Source organism: Pan paniscus, chromosome 4, assembly GCF_029289425.2.
Source record: "Pan paniscus chromosome 4, NHGRI_mPanPan1-v2.0_pri, whole genome shotgun sequence".
Lineage (NCBI taxonomy): Eukaryota > Metazoa > Chordata > Mammalia > Primates > Hominidae > Pan > Pan paniscus.
In genome coordinates, this window is record NC_073253.2 from 6,534,828 (window position 1) to 6,557,501 (window position 22,674).

Here is a 22,674-nt window from a genome sequence, read left to right on the forward strand (position 1 = left end):
GAAAGAAACAAGGAAGGAAGGAAGGAAGAAAAGGCAAGCATGCCAGAAAATTTCAAAGTCCAACTGTTGAAAACCAAAGGTGAAAAGAAAATCTCAAACATAACCCATAAGACTTCCTGATTCAGCTCTGACAAATAAAGAACTTGGAAGACAACACTCCCATCCATTCTTAGAAGCTCAACAAACTGAAAATAAATTTTTAAAAATTAGACTCATCAGAAAAATGAGACTGAAGGGCAAACCACCACCCCAAAACCTAGGAAAACAGGCACAACAGGAGCGATGTACCCACCACGGTCTGTGTACCTAGAGCAGGAGCTGCTGGAGCCATGGACTGGAAGAAGCACATACACAGTCGTCTGAGTTGCTGGAGGCTTAGTGTGGACCAGCAAGAGACTGAGAAATTTCTGGAAACCACAGCATGGCAGGAGGCGTGAGGGCACCCACACGTTCATGGGCGTCACTACCTGGACACACACCAGGTTTCCATGGTAAGGATCTAAGAAAGATCTCTTATGGCTATGGCATGGGGAAGGGAAGAAATATTATCAAAATCTTAAGTGAAATAGCTCAGAAACAGAGAGTCAAATGCTGCATGTTCTCATGTATAAGTAGGAGCTGAATCATGTCTACGGGTGGATCTGGAGTGTGGAATAATAGACATTGGAGACTCCGAAGGGTGGGAGGTGAACAAGGAGTGAGAGATGAGAAATCACTTAGTGGCTACAAGGTACATTATCTGGGCAATGGTTACGCTACACCACTACACAGTATATCCACATAACAAAACTGCACGTGGACCTATTACATTTGTACAAAAAGAGGGGGGGTGGGGGAGAAGTGCCCAGACCTTCTCTGTAGCAAAGGCTCACTCTCCAGGGAAAAACACGGGTTAAGGGCATTAATACATCTCCAGCCCTTGTTCACTTAAGGGGAAAACTAGTCACCAGGGGCCAGGCTTTAAGGAAATAAATTGGCAATGCTACAGCCAGGGAATCCAAAGGGGAGCAGGTGAAACCTATCCCATGAAGAAAGACTGGTGAAGGTCACAGCCCACAGACACAGGCCCACCAAGCCACCGACATTCAATCGGAACCTTACAGACACGCCTCCTCCCCTTCCCCTTACCACCCAAGCCCAGCAGGGCTCCCATGCAGCGGCAGAGCACAGCTAAAATTGCTGCAAGTCACAGACTGTCAAAGGAGTGTTCTAAAAGAAGCTCAAAGACAAGAAGGAAGATAAAAAACAAGGACACTAGGGGAATTTGAAGCCCCTAACACTTAGAGCCACAGCAAACATTGAAACAGCAGCCTGGCTCACAGCCAGATTCACATAAATCCTCACATAAAGGCCTATGAACCTTCGTTCTTATTATCCAACTTTCAAAAAAAAATTACAAGGCATGCAAAGAGGCAAGAAAAAAATAGTCTGAAGAGGCAAAGTAAGCATCAGAATCAGACTCAGAGATGACACAGATGTTGGAATTAGCAGACACTGAATTTAAAGTAACCATGATTAGTATGTTAAGAACACTAGTGGAAAAAGTAGACAACATGCAAAAACAGATGGGTAATGTAAGCAGAGGGATGAAAATTCTAAGAAAGAATTAAAAGGAAATGCTAGAAATCAGGAGCGCTGTAGCCGAAATTTTAAAATGCTTTTGATGGGCTTGTAAGAGACTAGACACAGCCAAGGAAAGAATCAGTGTGCTTGAAGCTATGTCCATAGAAACTTCCAGAAAGAGAAGAGTAAAAACAAAACAAGGAAACAGGCAAACAACAAAAATAACAACAACAAAAACAAACACCCAAAAATTTGGGGACAATTTCAAAAGTTGTAACATAAGTGTAATTGGAATATCAGAAGGAAAAGAGAGAACTCATCAGAAGAAATATTTAAAGTAATAATGGCCCAGATTATTCCAAAATTAAAGATAATACTAAGCCCCGCATCTAGGAAGCTCAGAGAACACCAAGCAGGATTAATGCCAAAAGACACACACACCCATTCATAGGCGTAGCACATTCAAAGCACGAGAAATCAGACAAGGAAAAAACCTTGAAAGAAATCAGGGGTAGGGGAGCAATCTTATCTATAGAAAATCAAGGATAAATATTACAATGTTTCTCATCATAAATTATGCAAATATGAAGAGAATGGAGTGAAATATCTCAAGTGTTGGAAGGAAATAAAACAACCAATCTAGAATTTTTATATCCCATGTAATTATCCTTCAAAAATGAAGGAAAAATACTTTCTCAGATGAGCAAAAAGTGAGACAATTCATTGCCAGCAAATCAGCTCTGCAAGAATATTCAAAGAAATTCTGTGTCCAGAAAGAAGGAAAACAACAGAGATCAGAAACCAGGTTCTACATTTTTTAAAATTAAGAGTATCAGAGAAGAAATACATGGAAGTAACATGCTTTTATTGATCTTATGCTTAATTTATCTGAAAGATAATTGGCTGTTTAAAGTAATAACAGTAACAATGCATTGGGAGATTATAGCACACAGTGAAACTGAATAAATGGCAACAGTGTCACAAGGGATAGGAGAGAGGCATTGGGATTGCTCCAGTAGAAGTTTCCTGCACCACATGTGACGAAGTGTAGCGGCATTAGAAGGTTGCTTTGGATTATGTAAAAATAAATATTGTAAATTCTAAGGCAAACATGAAAAAAAAGCTAAAAGAATTAAAATTGACACGCTCAGAGAAGAGATAAAATAGAATTATATAAAACGCTCAATAAAGCAAAAGACAGCAGAAAAATAGGAAAATTTTTTAAAAAATAAGAATAAGGCCGGGCGCGGTGGCTCACGCCTGTAATCCTAGCACTTTGGGAGGCCGAGACGGGCGGATCACGAGGTCAGGAGATCGAGACCATCTTGGCTAACACGGTGAAACCCCGTTTCTACTAAAAATACAAAAAATTAGCCGGGCGTGTTGGTGGGCGCCTGTAGTCCCAGCTACTTGGGAGGCTGAGGCAGGAGAATGGCATGAACCTGGGAGGCGGAGCTTGCAGTGAGCCGAGATCGCGCCACTGCACTCCAACCTGGGAGACACAGCGAGACTCCGTCTCAAAAAAAAAAAAATTAAAAAAAAATAAGAATAAATGGAGTAAATAGAGAACTGTTAAAAACAGTAGATATTCACCCAGTTATATTGATAAGCACTGTAAAGTGTACAGCCTAAGAAATTATTTTTTAAAAATTGTCAGATGAGTTTGTTTTTAAATATCCAACTATATGTTGTTTACAAAAAGCACATATTATATAGAAAGACTCAGACAAATTAAAATTGAAGGGATGGAGAAAGTTGTAACATGCTGACACTCTTGAATAAAAAAGCAGGAATAGCTGTAATAATTTCAAACACAGCATTCTTCAGAACAGGGAAGATCAGTGATGAAGAGGGACATTAACAATAAAAGGGTCAATTTTCCAGGAAGACATAATTATAAGCATGAATATATCACACAACAGAGCATCCAAATACATGAGGAAGAAACTGACTGAACCGAAAGGAGAAATAAACAGCTCCACTATTATAGTTAGCCACTGCCAGAATTGACAGTTTAAGCAGGCAGAAAATCAGTAAAGATGCGGACAACCTGAACAGCGCTATCAATCAACTTGATCTAATTGACATTTTTAAAAATATTTCAGCCAGCAGTAACAGAATACACATTCTTCTTAAGCTCACAGGGAACATTTGCCAAGATAGGTTACATTCTGGGCCTTGAAAAACACCTTAAGTTTGAAAAAATAGAAACCCATTTAAAGCATGTTCTCAGACTACAATGGAACTAAATTAGAAATTAATAACAGAAAGATAGCTGGAAAATTCCCAAATATTTGTAAATTAAATAACGTGCTCTTAAATACCCCATAGGTCTAAAATAAATCTCAAAGAAATTTAAAAAGACTTTGAAAACTAAATGAAAATGAAAATACAATGTAGCCAAATTTGTGGAAGTCAGCAAAAGTATCAAAGAACCAAAGAGTTAGTTATTTTAGGGAGGCAAGAAGAAGGATCCTAATGCCCACAAAAGACCACCATCTGGATTCCTCCTGTTCTGTTCAGAATTCTGCCCAAGATCAAATTCACAAAGCCTGACATCTCTATTGGAGATGTGGCAAAAAAGCTGGCTGAGATGTGGAATAACTTAAATGACAGCGAAAGGAGCCTTACCTCACTGCATTAGTCCAGTGTCATGCTGCTGTGAAGAAAAACCTGAAACGGGGTAATTTATAAAGGAAGGAGGTTTAATTGACTCACAGTTGCGCATTGCTGGGGAGGCCTCAGGAAACTTACAATCATGGCAGAAGGCAAGGAAAAACAAGCACCTTCTTCACAGGATGGCAAGATGGAGTGAGTGCCAAATGGGGAAATGCCAGACACCTGTAAAACCATCAGATCTCGTGAGAACTCACTATCACAAGAACAGCAACCGCCCCCATGATTCAATTACCTCCACCTGGTCCCACCCTTGACAGGTGGGGATTATCAGGATTACAATTCCAGGTGAGATTGGGTTGGGGTCACAGAGCCAAACCATATCAATCAGCAAGGCAGCAAAGCTGAAGGAGAAGTATGAAAAGGATGTTGCTGACTATAAGTCTAGAAAGTTTGATGGTGCAAAAGGTCCTGCTAAAGTTGCCCAAAAACAAGTGGAAGAGGAAGATGAAGAAGACGAGGAGGAAGTAAAGGAGGAGGGTGAATTAAAAAAACTGTTCATCTATTTTAAAAATGCTTTTCTATAATGACTTTGTGTCCTACACCTCTGATAAGTTCAATTAATTTTAGCATTTTTTAATATATTCCTTAGGATTTTCTACTTACTGATCAGGTTGTCTGCAAATAAAAACAACTTTACTTCTTCCCTAAAAAAAAAAAAAAATCACAAAATTGATAAATCTATAGCCAGGATTACCAAAAGTGAGAGAGAGAATATAAATCACGGATATAAAAAATGAGAGAATATTCATTCAATAATGAATCCCTTTGGCATAAGGATAATAAAGGTATACTATGAACAACTCTATTTCCAAATTTGATAACTTAGATGAAATGAATGAATTTCTTGAGAGACACAAACTACCAAAACTCACACAAGGAGAGAGAGGCTACTTGAATAGGCATGTATTTATTAAAGAAATTGAATAAATAACTTATAGCCTTCCTAAAAAGAAAGTACTGCACCAGATGTTTTCACCGGTAAATTCTAACAAACATTTCAAGAAATAATACTAATTCTTTACAATATCTTCCAAAAAAATAAAAGCAGAGGGAACATTTCCTAACTCAGGTATGAGGCCAGATTACCTTAATACCTAAATCAGAAAAAGATGTGAAATGAAAGGAAAACTATAGACTGATATCTCTCATAAATATATATGAAAAACTTCAACAAAATATTAGGAAATCAAATCCATTGAAGTACAAAAAGAATTATACATCCCAACCAAGTGGGATGTATTTCAAACATTCAAGGCTGGTTCAAGACTCAAAAATAAAAAAATAAATCAATGTAACCCTCCATATCAACAAGCTAAAGAAAAGAAATAACTTGATCAAATCAATCAACACAGAGAAAGGCATTTAACAAAATCCAACACCCATTTATCATAAAACTCTTAGCAAACTAGAAACAGAGAGGACATCCTCAACTTGATAAAAAAATTATTAAAAGCTGAAAGCTAATATCATATTTAAAGAAAACAGAGTGGACTCTTCCCCCTCAAAATCAGGAACAAGGCAACAATGTCCTCTCTCACCATTCCTATTCAACATTGTGCTAGAAGTTTTACCTGGTGCAATAAAAATAGAAAAAGGAAGAAATGTATATGGATTAGAAAGAAAGAAGTAAAACTGTCTTTAGTCACAGATATAATCTTTTATGTAGAAAAGTCCAATTAAAAACACTTCTGGAACTAATAAACATGTAGAACAAGGTCTCAAAAGTCAACTGCTTTCTTTTATACCAGAAATTTAAAAATTAGCATTTGAAATTAGAAAAGAAAATACTGAGATGCTTAATTTTATGTGTCAGCTTGACTGAGCCACAGTGCCCAGATAGCTGGTCAAACATTCTAGACTTTCTTGTGAAAGTATTTTTTTGGATTAACATTTAAACGGATAGAATTCTAGTAAAGACAATTGCCCTCTATAATGTGGGTGGGCTTCAGCCAATCAGACGAAGCATTCAGTAGAACAAAGACTGGCCTTTCTCAAGCAAGAAAAAATTCTGCCAGCAGATGGCCTTTGGAGTCCAAGTTCTACTCTTCCCTGGGTCTCCAGCGTGCTGCCTAACCTGCATATTTGCAGTTGCCAAGGCTTCACAATTACATGAGCCAATTTCTTTAAATCTTCCTGTCTCCCCACCCCAAACACACACACACACACACACACACACACTCACACACATTGTCTCACACATGCACTAACACACAGAGATGATGATGTTTCTGTTTTTCTGTTTCTCTGGAGAACCCTAATACAAATACCATTTACAATAGCACAAAAAATGAAATGATTAGGTATAACTATAACAAAAATATGTATAGGATATAAATGCAGAAAACTATGAAATGCTGATGAAATCAAAAACTAAATAAATGGACAGATATTCCATGTTCATGGATAGGAAGACAATATTGTCAAGATGTCAGTTCTTTCCAACTTGATCCACAGATTCAACACAATCCAGACTTTACTGGACTATTTTGTAGGCATCAATAAACTAATTTTAAAGTGTGTATCAAATGGCAAAATACTTAGATCACACAACACTAAAGAAGGAGTAGGAGAAGAAGAAGAAGGAGGAAGAACAATACAGCTGAAGGACTCACACTGCTCTATTTCAAGACTTATTATTAAGCTACAGTAATCAAAACCTAGTGTTGGCAAAAATAAATAAATAGGTCAATGTAACTAAATAGTCAATAAATAGAGCCACACAGATATAGTTAACTGATCTTTGATAAAGGAGCAAAGGCAATTCCATATAGAAAAGACAGGGTTTTTTTAAACAATTGTGCTAGAAAACTTGGATGTCAATATGAAAATAAAACCCTAGCCCTTACACGTCACAAAAAATTAACTCAAAATTGACCATATACCTAAATGTAAAACACAAAGCTATAAAACTTCTGGAAGAAATGATGAGAGAAAAAACTATAAGACCTGGCTTTTTTGAGGTGGTTTTATATACAACATAAAATGATAATCCATGAAAGTAAATTGAACTGATAACTTGGAATTTATTAAAATTTAAAACTGCTATGTAAAAGATACTTATGAAAATAAAAATACAAACCACAGAATGGGAGAAACTATTTGCAAAACATATCTGTTACAAGACTTGTATTCAAAATATACAAAGAAACTTAAAACTCAACAATGAAAAGAGAAATAACCCAACTTTTCTTTTTTAGATTCATGGGGTACACATGCAAGTTTGTTACATAGGTATATTGTATGGTGTTGAGGATTGGGCTTCTAATGATCCTGTTAACCAAGTAGCAAACATAATACACAATAGATAGTTTTTCAATCCTGTCCCCCCATTTCCCCTTTTTGGAATCCCGAGTATTTATTGTTTTCATCTTTGTGTCTGTGTGCCCAATGTTTAGCTCCTCTGTAAAAGTGAAAACATGCAATATTTGGTTTTCTGTTTCTGTATTAGTTTGCTTGTGATAATGGCCCCAGCTGCATACATGTTGCTGCAAAAGATATGATTTTATTATTTTCATAGCTATGTAGTATTCCATGGTGTATATGTACCACATTTTCTTTATCCAATCCGCCATTGTTTGGTATCTGTGTTGATTCCATATCTTTGCTATTGTGAATAGTGCTATGATAAACATACAAGTGCAGGTGTCTTTTTGATGGAACAATTTATTTTTCTTGGGGTATATACTGAGTAATGGAATTGCTGGGTTGAATAATAATTCTAGTTTTACTTCCTTGAGAAATCTCCAAACTGCTTTCCACAGAGGCTGAACGACTTTGTATTCCCACCAACAGTGTGTAAGTGTTCCCGTTTCTCCACAGCCTCACCAACATCTGTTATTTTTTGACTTTTAAGTAATAGCCGTTGTGACTGGTGTGAGATAATATCTCATTGTGCTTTCTATTTGCATCTTTCTGATGATTAGTGATGTTGAACATTTTTTTCATATGTTTTTGGCCACTTATATGTCTTTCTCTTTCTCTGAGAAGTGTCTGTTATGTCCTTTGCCCAGTTTTTAAATAGTTTTTTTTCTTTTTGATTTGTTCAAGTTTCTTATAAAATCTAGATATTGGTCTTTTGTGAAATGTACATTTTGCAAATATTTTCTCTCATCCCATAGGTCGTCTGTTTACTGTGCCGTTAGTTTTTGTTATTGTTGTTTGTTTGTTTGTTTTTGCTGTGCAGAAGCTCTTTTGTTTAATTAGGTACCAATTGTCAATTTTGTTTTTGTTGCATTCACTTTTGAGGACTTAGACATAAATTCTTTGCCAAGGCTAATGACCAGAAGGGTATTCCCTAGATTTTCTTCCAGGATTTTTATAGTTTGAGGTTTTGCATTTAAGTCTCTAGTCCATCTTGTGTTAATTTTTGTATATGAAATAACTCAGCTTTTAAAACAGTCAAAAGATTTAGACACTTCACCAATGAAGACTTGCAGATGGAAACTAATCATATGAATAGGCAACATCATTATTCATTAGGGAAATGCAAATTAAAACAATAATAAGTTATCATTACAGATCTATTGGAATGGCTAAGTTAGCTAGAATTGGCTAAAATCCAAATAACTGACAAGATCAAATCTGGCAATGATATAGAGCAACAGAAACTCTCATTCATTTTTAATAAGAATACAAAATGGCGCAGCCAATTTGGAAGAGAGTTTAGCAGTTTCTTTTAAAGCTAAATGTACTCCTCCCATATGATCCAGCAGTCATGTTCTTGGGTAATTACCCCACCAATTTGAAAACGTTTGTGCACACAAACATCTTCATGCAGATGTTGGTGGCCATTTTATCATAACCACTGAAAACTAGAAGCATCCAATAGGTCCTTCAATAGACGAATGGATAAGCAAACTTGGTACATCCATACAGTGGAATACCATTCTCCAATAAAACGGAGTGAGCTCAAGTGAGCCACTTAAAGACACAGAAGAAACTTAAATGCATATTGTGGAGTGAAAGATGAAAATCTGAACAGGATATGTACTGATTCCAGTTATGCGATATTCTAGAAAGGGAAAAATGGCATAAAGACAACAAATCAGTAGTTGCCAGAGGTTCATGCTGGGGACAGGGCGTGTATAGGTGAAGCACAAGATTGTTTTCGAGTGGCAAAACTATCCTGTATAATACTGTAATGGTGGGTACATACACTACACAAAACCCATAACATAAATTTTGCAGCACAAAGAGGAAACCTTAAGGTATGCAAAAAAAAATTTTTTTTTGAAAATTACTCAAGAGGTCAAAGGATTCCAGGATGGCATAAAGATTGTGAAAAAGAATGTGACTATTTTACAAGTGTAAGACATAATCTTCAGAGGCAAGTGGAAAAGGCACTGGCTTAAGTAAATTAGAAAATGTATGGAGCCTGTAAGACTAAACACAACAGAAACAGTATATAAGCACTGTGCTCTAGCTGATAAAGCTGCTTCCCACGGGGGTACAGGTTAATAATTCTGACCACTATGCATGTCTAGTGAAATTGAACAATTAAATAAATGGATGGTGAATGGTAGGAGTTCTATTTCTCACGATGGAAATGGAAGGTTCGAGATAACCGGAGGAGCTAGAATACTCCACATGATGACGGCTCATCATTGGTGACATAAACTCATGTTTACCTTAATATGAATATGGATGGTTTCATAGAGAAACATTTATAGATATATGTATATACACAGGCTGGTATACACACGTATTTCCTTGCTGTCAGATGATAGCAACTAAGACTAACAACACCTCAGTGGCAGCAAGTACATCCAGGCTCCAGACCATGGTTTCCATTCATAATACTCTCCTGCAATGGAAGGACCCTGGTATCCTTGGGGAAATGGCTGGTTCTAGGCCTGGGGCAAGAAATATCGAAGATGAACCTTAAGCATCTTGCAGCACCAGGAAGCAAGTAAGTAATAACAACAATATCAGAAAATAAAATATTCGTAATAATTATTTTTTAAATTTAATTATATATAACATTCAAAATTGTGATAAGGAACCCAACTAAAAGATGTCTCAATGGTCTAAGTTGGCTCTAGTAAAATAGGACCCAACTAAAAAGCTTTCAATTGTCAAAACTGGACCAATTTGAGCAATGCAATGAATAAAGTAGTATTGGATTATAACCCAAAGTGCAAAAAAAAAAGTCCATCCATGAGTCCACACTGATATAAAGAAATAATTGAATAAATAAATTAATGGGGAAGAATAGAAAAGGCTGTCACACAAAATAATTCAAAATAATCTGTACAGATACTCTGCCTTCCAAGAGGTGGAGCCTAACTCTCCACTCTTACATATGGGCTGTGCATAGTGACTTCCTTCCAAAGAGTATAGTAGGAAGCAGGGGTTACTTTACAGAAGAGAAATGTCACAAGTGTGACTGCATCTGACTGTTCAAGGTTAACATCCATAGTGGTAAGTCATGTTAATAGCATGTGCCCTTTGTGTGACATGATGAGAATGGCACTGTACATCTGTGATCTTCCTCCCCAAAACGTGTAATCCCCAACTAATCGTGAGAAAACATCAGACAAATCCCAACGGAAGGATGTTCTACGAAATACTTGGCCGGCTTTCCTCCATACTGTGAAGGTCAACCAAACAAAGTCTGCAAAAACAGCACCACCAAGAGGGGACTAAGGAGACAGGATGACTAAATGAAATGCGGCATCCTGGGCGCTGGCCCAGAACAGAAAAAGAACATTAGGCAAAAATTAAGAAATCTGAATAAAGTATGGGTTTGAGTTTATAATATGTCAATGTTGTTTCATTAATTATGAGAAATGTAACATACTAATTTAAATGTTAACAATCAGGGAAGCTTTGTGTGAGCTTTATATGAGTGCTGTATTCTCTTTACAACTTTTCTGTAAGTCTAAAATTATTTTACAACTAAAAGCTTATTTTAAAAAATGAGCTGTAAAATGACATATAATCAATGAATTTTCTAGCTCTTCATTTATTACATTTACTTAATTCTTTTTTTTTTTTCAGACGGAGTCTTGCACTGTTGCCCAGGCTGGAATGCAATGGCACGATCTCCGCTCACTACAACCTCCGCCTCCTGGGTTCAAGCGATTCTCCTGCCTCAGCCTCCCGAGTAGCTGGGATTACAGGCCTGTTCCACAATGCCCGGCTAATTTTTTGCATTTTTAGTAGAGACGCGGTTTCATTATGTTGGCCAGGCTGATCTTGAACTCCTGACCTCATGATCTGCCCGCCTCAGCCTTCTTCTTCTAAATTGTTCAATTCTGGAACATTATAAGGAAAACCAAAATTAGCAGAATATGGCTCAACTTACTCAAATCGCTTTTCAATTGCCACTGAATTGTAATTTATAATAGACACAATCAGTTTCAGAATCATTAGTAAACAATCTTATTCACAGTTACTTAAGCATTTTTGTTACTTGGTTCTAATTTTTTTTATATTTTATTGGAATGTCACGTCCACTGTTGTTTCATTTAAGCAAAATCCACTTTTCTTTTTAAAAAACTTTCCAAGTTACTTTAATTTTTTTAAGCAAAATCCCTAAACTGCTCCAAAATTGTTATCCCCATGGGTATGAGTTGTGATTCCTTCGTATAATATGGATGGTTGCATAGAGGAATATGGATTCCTCAATGGATTTTCCACCAGAACAAATGGTGTTAGCAAATGGATTCCCACTAGAATTCTGGCTTCTATACTTTTCAACAACATTCCTCGTGTCTTTATCTTAGGTGTGCCCTTAACTACTTTTTTTTCCAGTTTTATCAAGGTATAATTGACAACAAAAAATTATATATACCTAAGGTGTACAACTTGATGTTCTGATGTTCATATACGTTCTGAAATAATTACCACCATTAAGCTAATTCGTATATCTATCACCTCACGTAGTTACCTTCTTTTTTTAATCATTGTGGTAAGGACGCTTAAGATCAATGTCCAAAACTGAAAGTTGCCTATTCCATCTTTTACTTAAATCAAACCTATACATTTTACAATGGACATAAAAGCAGGGACATAGCTACTAATTTTGATATCTCTGTTTTCTTTTCTTTTTTTTTTTTTTTTTTTTTTTTGAGATGGAGTCTTGCTCTGTCACCCAGGCTAGAGTGCAGTGGTGTGAACTCGGCTCAGTGAAAGCTCCGCCTCCCGGGTTCACACCATTCTCCTGCCACAGCCTCCCAAGTAGCTGGGACTACAGGCACCCGTCACCACACCCGGCTAATTTTTTGTATTTTTAGTAGAGATGGGTTTTCACCATGTTAGCCAGGATGGTCTCAATCTCCTGACCTCGTGATCCACCCACCTCAGCCTCCCAAAGTGCTGGGATTACAGATGTGAGCCACCACGCCAGGTCGATATCTCTGTTTTCTTTTGACTGGTGGTTAGCAATACAAACAACAAATGTTAGTTGTTCAAGATAATTTGTCCTTGATATACTCTAGCTGAATGAATAATATTTACCATTTTAAACATTTGTTTATGATTTCTTCTCTCACTTTACTCTTTAAAATATGGATCTTATATTCTAATTTTTTTATTCTTGACCATGTTCATATGCTTTACTTTTCATCTATATTTCAGACTCAGCCATTCAGTTATTGAAATAATTTCTACTAAATTAAAAAGTTTCTATTGCTTTCTATAAATATTGTATTAGTGGTACCACAAGCTCGCACACACACCCATATACACACACAACCATATATCATCATCATGATTATCATCGTGCTTGCTAAGTATTGGGTATAAACTGTTATCCTTTAAGAATATCACACCCATGTATTTCAGTACCAGGTGTCTTTCTTGAATACCTTTGATTGTTTGCTGCTTATTCAGATGTTTTCCCATGGCGGTAACATGGTGTGATTTTTATGTCCAAGTGATGTTCTATTTTTTATTAAGAATGTGAGTGTTTCTAGCCACAAATATCGTCTTAGCCAAAGCTGTTATAAAATATGCAAAAAAAATTTAGAAAATACTTTGTCTTTGAATTTAAAATATAAAAGTTGATTTATACACTTTCTCCACTTGAAGAAATTTTGATGTAAATACTAAATTTTTTTCAGACTTATCCAAAGAAAAATCAGAATCATCCATTTGAATCAGACTGTTTGCTAGAAGCATTCACACACTATCAAAATGATGCGATGAGGTTTCATCTTTCTTGCCCAATTTACCAATTTTGTGAACAGCATTTGCCTCATCTTCTAACAGAAGGCTGGAGCTGTTTGTTGCTTGTAGTTGTGGATTTGATAAGAATTAATCTTGTCCATTCTCATTCATTGTTTAATAAAAAATAACTCTTCCTTTAATAACAAATATAAAGAGATTTTATTGTCCTGTTCATGTTTTATATCTGGGGAGAATAATTTTTTTAAATGTAATATCCTGTTTGCTAATTTCCAGTGAGTCACACTCAGTGAAAGTCTGCTGAATTACTTGGTCTCAAGATTTTTTTAATTTAAGCAGAAATTTCTCTTTGAAGATTTTTCTGTTTCCTTTTAAGCTTTTCATTTCTGAGCTCTGCTTCTATATTTTCTATTTCTACAAAAAAATTGGACTTACATTTATTCTCCATGATTAAAGTAATTCTTTAGTTAATAAAATATAAAATTTCAGATTAAAATATATAAGATGCTACTTGAAATATATAAATATATATTTGAATATATTCCCATCAAAAATACAAATATATGAATATATAAGTACATCACCATAAAAATTTAAATAATAGGGCTGGGCGCAGTGGCTCATACTGATAATCCCAGCACTTTGAAAGGCCAAGGGAGGGGGATCACCTGAGGTCAGGAGTTCAAGACCAGCCTGGCCAACATGGTGAAACCCTATCTCTACCAAAAATATAAAAATTAGCAGGGCACAGTAGCGGGTGGGAGGCTAAAGCAGGAGAATTGCTTGAACATGGGAGGCGGAGGTTGCAGTGAGCCAAGCACTCCAGCCTGGGCAACAAGAGCAAAACTCTGTCTCAAAAAAAAAAATTAAAATAGTATTAATAATTGATGATTTAAAAATATTTTGGCTGGGTGTGATGCCTCATGCCTATAATCCCAGCACTTTGGGAGGTCAAGGCGAGTAGATCACCTGAGGTCAGGAGTCCAAGACCAGCCTGGCCAACATGGCAGAGCTCTATCTCTACTAAAAAATACAAAAATTAGCCGAGCTTGATAGCGGGTACCTGTAATCCCAGCTACTCGGGAGGCTGAGGCAGGGAGAATTGCTTAAACCTGGGAGGCGGAGGTTGCAGTGAGCCAAGATCACACAACTGCACTCCAGCCTGGGCAATAGTGAGGCTCTGTCTCAGAAAAAAAAATTTTTTCAAATATTTTCCTTAAAAAAATTATTTTTCTTCTAGGATACTTAAACTACTTTTTAAAAATTAAAGGTCAAACATAAATTGCATTAATAAGCTCAAACACTTTAAATCAAAGTTATGTTAAATGAAGCTATAATTATGTAAATTAAATCTTATTAAACATTTTTGTAGAAATAACGCTGTTCACAATTCTCCTGTTGAAACTTTTTGACTGCCAGTGTGAAAAATCATTGTCATGCTTCAAACCATGGCAGGGCATCTGCAGGCCCAGCCAAGCACCTCAGCCACCCCCAGCTCCCCACACTGCAGAGTCCCGTCCATCTCTGACAGCAGCAGGGCTGTGACTCGCAGCCTCTCCCAGCTTTCAGAGCAACAAGAGATGAGGGGAACTTTATCTTGGAGCCCTAACGGTGTCAGCCACGAGGTAATGGGTTTATGGGTTATGGGCCATGCTGTGCCAGTGCCAAGTGGCAGATCCTGAGCAAGAAAAGTACCCATATGTCCCTAAATAAATGTGTGTTCATCTGTGTTTGTTCAGTGCCCTCATGCCTGACCCAGGGAGTCCAGCCTCAGTGTACTCCCAACAGAAGCACCTGCAGATGTGACAAGGAATCATGCAGAGTGACAGTCAGGGAGGCATCATTGCAAGAGCTAAAGCCATGTCAACCATTTAGATGTTGTGCATCTATTCCACTAACAATAAAAAGACGAACCAATTGATCTGCATTCACGCATGGAATACTAAACAGCGAAGAAAATTAGAGAACTGGGGCTACATGAAAAAATGCAAGTGAATGTCACACACATAAGGTGAACAAAGAAGCCAGGCATTACATAAAACACTGATCAATTCCATTTACAAAAATCTACTATTGGGTTTAGGGATGGTACCTACCAGGTATAACTTAAGCCAAAATCCAAGAAGGGGTTATTATAAGAGTCAGGATGTCTGTGGCTTGTAAGGAAGGAGAGTGGAGAGGGCAGTAATGGGGAGAAGGCACAAGGGAAGGCTTTCACGGTGCTGGAAATGTTCTTTCTGAATTTGATCAGCAGTTACAGGTTGTTTTATTGCTGTGTTTCACAGTATAATAGGTTACAGTTAACGTTTATGCTTGTGAAGTTTTCTGTATGTGTAGTATTATACTTCAGAAAAATATTATTTAAGTGAATTGGTGTATGCAAAAAAAAAAGGAGGGAGAGCAACGTTAGACAATTTAATCATTCATTCAGCAAATATTTATTGGCACTATGGGTAAAGTTGCCCTGAAAACAATGGTCCAGGCCGGGCACAGTGGCTCACGCCTGAAATCCCAACACTTTGGGCGGCCAACACAGGCAGATCACGAGGTCAGGAGATCAAGACCATCCTGGCTAACACAGTGAAATCATGTCTCTACTAAAAACACAAAAAATTAGCCAGGCCTGGTGGTGGGTGCTGTAATCCCAGCTACTCAGGAGGCTGAGGCAGAGAATTGCTTGAACCCTGGAGGCAGAGGTTACTGTGAGCCAAGATTGTGTCACTGCACTCTAGCCTGGGTGACAGAGCAAGACTCCATCTCAAAAAAAAGAAAGCAACAACGACAACAATGGTCAGAAACAAGTTCAGTATCTAAGGCCCCTCTCTGTCCTACAAAGCCATCTCAGCCCAGAAGTTGTTCATCTTTAAATAGTCCCCTCACTTCCTCTCTGTGGGGGTCCGTCCCACAGACCCAGCTGCACAACAGATGAATAACGTACTCAGACACTGACATTCAGTGAAAGAGTGGGCTAGGGGGCCAGGCCGCTGACTGAAAGAGTTGTAGCAGCTGTGGCCCTGACTCGCTGGCCCTGCTGGCATTTATTCAGCACACATTAAATGACAAAAGCTTTGAGTCAACACCACTAGAGTGTAATTAACCTGGTCACCCTCCTCCTGAGAGAGCCATCCTGCCCACAAATGATCAAGGGTTAGTTTTAGGACCACATGAGTAAACAAATTATTTAGATAAACTCCCTTACATTCATTTGTATCTACTTTAAGCTATTTACTTAAGGTAAGAGGATTAGGCTGCTTTCAGCCAGATCTATTACTGAAGTTATGCAACCCCCACAGCCTTCTAAGAAGGTTTCTGTCTATTTCTTATAACTATCTTTAAAATTTTTCCCACCAGCCTGCCTGAACTCCCACACTTCTATGCTTGTGATCAGAAACACTGCAAAGAGTAAGAGATGTGAGTCCACACCTTGCAATCTGGATCCTGCTCTTCCCAAGAGCCGGTCAGAATCACGGCTCTCTTCTAACAATAACCCCGAAGAGAAAAGCTAGGGCTGGATCACAGTCATCCACCAGCATCCCTTATTAAATGCTCTTCAAATTATTCTCATCTCACTTTTCGAGGGCAAGAGGAGCTTGGAGGTATGCAACTGCCCCCCCAGAACTGACCTTGGTGCTGAACTTTTTAGAGGAAGAAGAGTGAATTCAGACTCACCAGATCTTCCAAATCTCCCTTTTTCTTAGAAATCTATCTGCTTTGAGTGGCTTTTCTACCATTTGAATTTTGAACTTATTACTTTAGCAGGTGAACATGGCAAAGAAATTTAAAATGCAAATATAAGGAACTCTTTCTCATATTTCCAGTGGGACAAAACACCACACATTAATAAAGTTATCCTTCTAAATCAAATTATGATGGATGGGTTATTTTCCTTCTAATGGACCAAACTTCTTGATAATCCCAAATAGATACCAATAGCCAGGCTCACATGAATGTTTACTCTATAATCCCCATGATCCTATTACATTCAGGAGACAGAAAGGCTGGTTGGTACCTAACTCAATACACAGGATGTGTGTAGCTGGAATTTATGAACCAGCATCCCGGCAGAGGTGATCAGTCGGGCCGCTGTCAGAGAAGCAGACATGATGAATTCAAATATTTTAGAATGCCACAGGCTGGCAAGCCGCATACATCCTGCTGAGCGAGCTCAGAGGTGAACAACTACCTTCTGATTCTCACAGTGAAACATCACGTACAGTACTTCAGCTCAGAAAACTCCAAATAACTAGAAAACTTACTATAAACAAATTGTACTGAAATCTTAGTAGACTGTGGTATTAGTGATTTTTTTCTTGTAATTCTTAGTATCTTTCTTGATTTCTCTATATCTTTTTACTGCATTTGGAGAACACTTTCAAAGTCCCCTTGTAGCTAATTTAATACCTATGAATTCCCCATGGGTGTTGTAGAAAGATTGTGCAGCTTAGGAGATTAACTACTTTATATTTTATTACAAAGGTATGGGCTCAAAATATATAAAGCCCTTATTATCTGAAGAATACTTTCCCTGTCTAAAACCAGAACATATAATCGGTTATTTTAGAAGAGAAAATTATTATGTTAAAGCATGTCACCACCAATAAAATAACATGTTTAAATGTAATTCAAAGACTAAAGAGTCAAGAAAATTAAAAGAAAGTTCTAATTTCAATACAATATCACACAGTATTTATAGAAAACCCCTTTTAACTGAATGACTATTCACATAATCTTGGATTTCTTTCATTACTGCTCACTAATATTATCCCAATTAGAAGTGCTGTTCTAGCTCTCTTGTATTAGTTAAAACCACTTCTCAGAGGAACTCAAAGTAAATAAGTTTAATTAAAACTAATCTTTCCAATTCCCACTGTGGTAAAAAGGAAGTAGGTATTATGTCTCATTGACATGCAGGAAGGTTCATCCATGAAGGAGCCCCAGGTGAAGACTCTGGTGTTAGTAGGGTGCTGGCTCACAGCATACCAGAGTGTCAAGGTGCCCCCTGGGCTCCCAGTGCTTACCAGTCCTGGGTCAGGGCCCCTCAGTTACATGTTTGCACTTCCTGTCAAACAAGCCTTAACCCCAGTAGTGACTTTCAGATCAACAGGCAGGTGAGGGGAGGCTATTGGGCAGGGGTCTCTCAGAACCTCACATGTCCTTAACCAGAGCCCTGAGCACTTGAACGTACTCAATGATATTCAAGGCAAGGTCCAGAGGAGGGAAGGGAAGGGAAAAAGATGGAAGACGGAGAGAAAGAAGAAGAGGAGGGGAAGGAGGAAAAGAAAAAGGAGACGGGAAGGGAATGGGATGTCTTAGTCCCTTTGGGCTGCTGTAACAAAATGTCACAGACTGTGGGGCCACAAGCTACAGAAATGTATCGCTTGCAGTTCTGGAGGATGAGAGTTCAACATCCAGATTCTGGAAGATTCTATTTCTGGCAAGGGCCTGTTTCCTAATAAACAGCCGTCTTCTCACTGATTCCTCACATGGTGGACAAAAGGGGTGAGGAAGTTCTCCGGGGTGTCTATTATAAGGGCACTAATCCCATTCATGAGAGGCCCACCTTCATGACCTCATCAGCTCCCAAAGCCCCATCTCCCAGCACCATCAACTTGGGGGTGAGGATTTCAATGTATAAATTCTGGAAGTGAAGGAGGGGATGTAAACAGTCAGATCACAGCAGGAGGAGAGATGGTGAGGAGGGAGGGGAGGAGCAGAATAGAGGAGGAAGAGGAGGGGGAGGGGAGAAGCCGTCATTGCATTACCCATATTTCCAGTAGAGTTCCAAAAGTCCAATCCCAGAAAACCGTTTGCTTAATGGACAATGTGTCTTGTCTCAAAGGAAATAGAGAAATTGTCAATATCTGAGCTTTTTGTTTCTTCAAATTATCATTTACTTAGGTGATAAAATAAATTAATTTTTCAAAACCAGGAATATATAGGGCTTTTAAAGAGAAATGTGGCTACTCTTGGTATCATATATCAGCTCTTTTAAAAATTATTTTTATGATATACCATACCTAAAGAATGCATAAAACAAAAACCCACAGCTGTAACCAATGTAACCATCATCTGGGTCAAGAAATTGCCAGCACCTCAAGAGGGCCCCCCCATAGCTTATATAAGGTTAAATATTCCAAAGAAAAAACCCTCACATCATCTTCCTCATTGACATAGCATTTCCATGTGAAATTCAGAATCAGTTTGTCAAGTCAAACACACCCTGTTGGATTTTGATAGGGATTTCAGTAACCCGTAGATCAATTTTAAAGAGTTGACATCTTTACAGTATTGAATCTTTCCATCCATAAATATAATAGACTCTTTCATTTGTTGAGTTTTCAAATATTTCTCATTAATAGTATTCTCCATGAGGTATTACATATATTTTATGTTATTTGTCTTACAATTTTGATGTTTTTCATAGTTTTAAATACTTTTTGAATTTTATTTCTAAAATGTATGTTGCTTCCATGTAGAATTTTTATTTTATGCATTAATTTAGCAGCAAAACTATACTCATTATTAATTCCACCAATTTATTTACTGGCATTTCTTATGCCTCTGGCTCCCCAGGGCGTTGGCGTGCTCATCACTGGTGGAGGTGCCAGGGGGAGAAGCTGCAGAGGAGCAGAGTCCCCTGTCAACCTTCACCTGAGAGTGCCCGTGAGCCTCAGCGTCCAAGGCAGGTGTTCACTCTGTGCTTCTCACCCGAAGAAACTCTAATCTCCAGCCAGTCTTCTGACTCATGTGTGTGTAGGTGTGTCCCTGGTGTGGCTAGACATTACTTGCTCATAAGATTACAGGGATCTGGACTTAATTAGCAGATATTGCTGAGGGCTCAAGTATTTAATCAACCTCTAGATATTTTATCCACTGTAACGTGAATGAAGCAAGCAATTATACACGTTGCTTCACAAAGAAGGCTTTGGGGAGGGGGGGTGTGCGCTCTCCATGCAGTTCTGGAGAGGAAGACCTGGGCCACTGAGTAGCAGCCAGCCATGAACTGGTGCAGAACTCAGAGAGAGAGATGAGCCATGAAGAGAGAGAGTCAGAGCCAGGAGCTAGAGGGGTTCCTGCACCAACCCCTGGCCACCCCCTCCCCTCGGCCCACCCAGCACAGGCTACCAGCACCATGCCTTCAACACACGCCTGCTCATGTGAGCCACCAGTTCTGTCCCCATAAAGGTACCCCTTATCTCAAAGATACAGGGTGAGGATCACACAGCTCCCCTCCACAAGACCCTATGGTTTATTAGGAGATGGGGGGCTAGGCAGGCAGTTTCTCACGCTGTAGAACCACCTTTCCCCAAATCGTGTTTTGTCCCATCAGGGGCCAGGCTCTCCCATATTGGACATTGCTTCCTGAGGTGCCTCCTTAACCACCCCACCTTGACCGCTGGCCTGTCTTGCCTGACCTGGGTCAGCTCTCATGTCACTGCTCCAGTGCAGCATGAAACCACCAGCCCTGGCTCTAACCTCAGTTCCATACTTCTTCTGAGTTCAGGGGTCCCAACTACACCTTCCAGCAAATTCTTCTCCTTTTTCAACCTAGGCTTCTAGTACCCCCTTGCACACTGCTTCTGCAGAGGCAGCTTTCAGGCCCTAAATTTTCCCCAGACTCCATGAGCTGGGACTGAGAGGAGGAAAGTTGAAGCCAGTAAGTTAAGAAGACAGAATAGAGAGAAAAAATCACTGGCTTTAAGTGGAGACTCCTTGCTGCCCCTTCATTGCACCTTCTGCATTTCTGCAACATGAGCTGACTAGCTCTCACCTTGAGCTCATGCCAGCTTGAATCTTCAAGCTGCATTTACTGTAAATGCACAGCCGCGGTGGATTTCACACAGAGTGCAATTTCACTATAACTCTATCTACTGTGTTGCAGAATTGTGAATTACTCAGCTTCCCTAATTAAAGAAATTTCCCCTATAAAGCCTTTATTTATATCTTTTCTAGAGTCCTTTGGCATTAACCCAGAAGACAGTGTTAGAATCCAATTTATCAATGTCAAAATATTAGAGTAATAATGAGGTTTAGAAACCTCTGTTGACCCAAAAGTAGACTCCTTCACAGTCAGAAGTGTAATGATTTTTCCTGGATGTGCTTCTGCCGGTGGAGGCGGTGGTTCCCATGTGTTAAAATGAAGTGCTTCTCATGCTTCCACCTCAAGCGCATCCCTTGGCACACAGAGTTTGTGCTTAGGAAAGTTGAAATCATCCAAACAGATCAATGGGGCTCAGCGCCAACATCCTGAATTCTCTCTGCTCCCTCAGAAGCAAACCCAATCACCAACAATAATGCTGACATGTGAGCCTCAGGATTAAATTGCAGGAACACTTACGGGCAGCCTTTCTAGCAGTTGCTTGCATGCATGGAAGTCCATCCTCTGAGGCTGGCTTTAGTCTGGCTTCTCAGCCAGCACACACTTAAATCTTTCGATTTTCTCAACTGTATCTTGAGAAAGCTTTTTAGAATGGGTTTCTTTTTTACCATTACTTTTTATTCATTAAGTGTGACCAAAACCATACGACGATAATTAGAAAATAGTGATAATGCAGTGCGGATAATCAAATAAAACATTTAAGGGAAAGGTGTTTCCAGAGTATTCTTGAAAAGACTGCTGCCTTTTTGAGATGAAAGAGATTTGGTGCCACACATTGAAAGCAAAAGTTGAATAGAATTATATTGCTAAAAGGGAAAGTGTGCTTTAAAAGAAGGCAGTCCAGTCTGTTCACTGCAGCTTTCAAACCAATTGTAGTTCAGTAGAACTTTTAATATTTGAATAGCTTATGCCAGACTCAGTTTTAGAAAGGGAAGAGTGTTTAGGGAAACACTTTAATGAGCTACTTACAAGAAAAGGAAGGCTTTGAGAACATAAATTATCAGCAGATGCAGCACATATGAAAAGAAATTGGGGGTTGGTTTGAGAGAATAAGAGGAAGAAAGAAGGAGCTAACATGGCAGAAGTATGAGAAACAGATTGAAGAAATGGAGAGGGGCTGCCGTGAATAGAACTATCTAAAACTAAGTTTGCATAGCTACAATACTAACTCTACCATGTCTCTGAAAGTTCTGTAAAGTCTTCTACATATTTAAACTCTTAGGTGAGTGATGAATTTCATGTCAGGATCAAAGCCATGCAGATAGAGGATCACACTTGCTCACTGGAAAGATAATTGCTACAGCAGACTAAGTCAGTAGAAGCAGGATCCTGTTGGCCCAAAGGCAACCTTTAGGATGTATGCAGCTGGATAATTTATTAAAATTTTGGTGAAAGCACTGTTATTCCATGGGGGTTAAATAAGA

At 38.5% G+C, this 22,674-nt stretch overlaps 1 long non-coding RNA gene across 2 annotated transcripts in view; it reads right to left on the reverse strand.

The window, feature by feature from the left end:
• Positions 1–22,674, reverse strand: part of LOC103784339 (uncharacterized) — a 269,859-nt gene that overhangs the window by 188,505 nt on the left and 58,680 nt on the right. The window contains exon 6 of one of the 2 annotated variants that reach the window (XR_010112168.1): positions 11,188–11,498. The exons of the other annotated variant lie outside the window; for it this stretch is intronic. This is a non-coding gene — a long non-coding RNA (uncharacterized LOC103784339). Of the gene's footprint in view, positions 1–11,187; positions 11,499–22,674 lie in introns of those variants that run through there. 2 annotated transcript variants of the gene reach the window in all.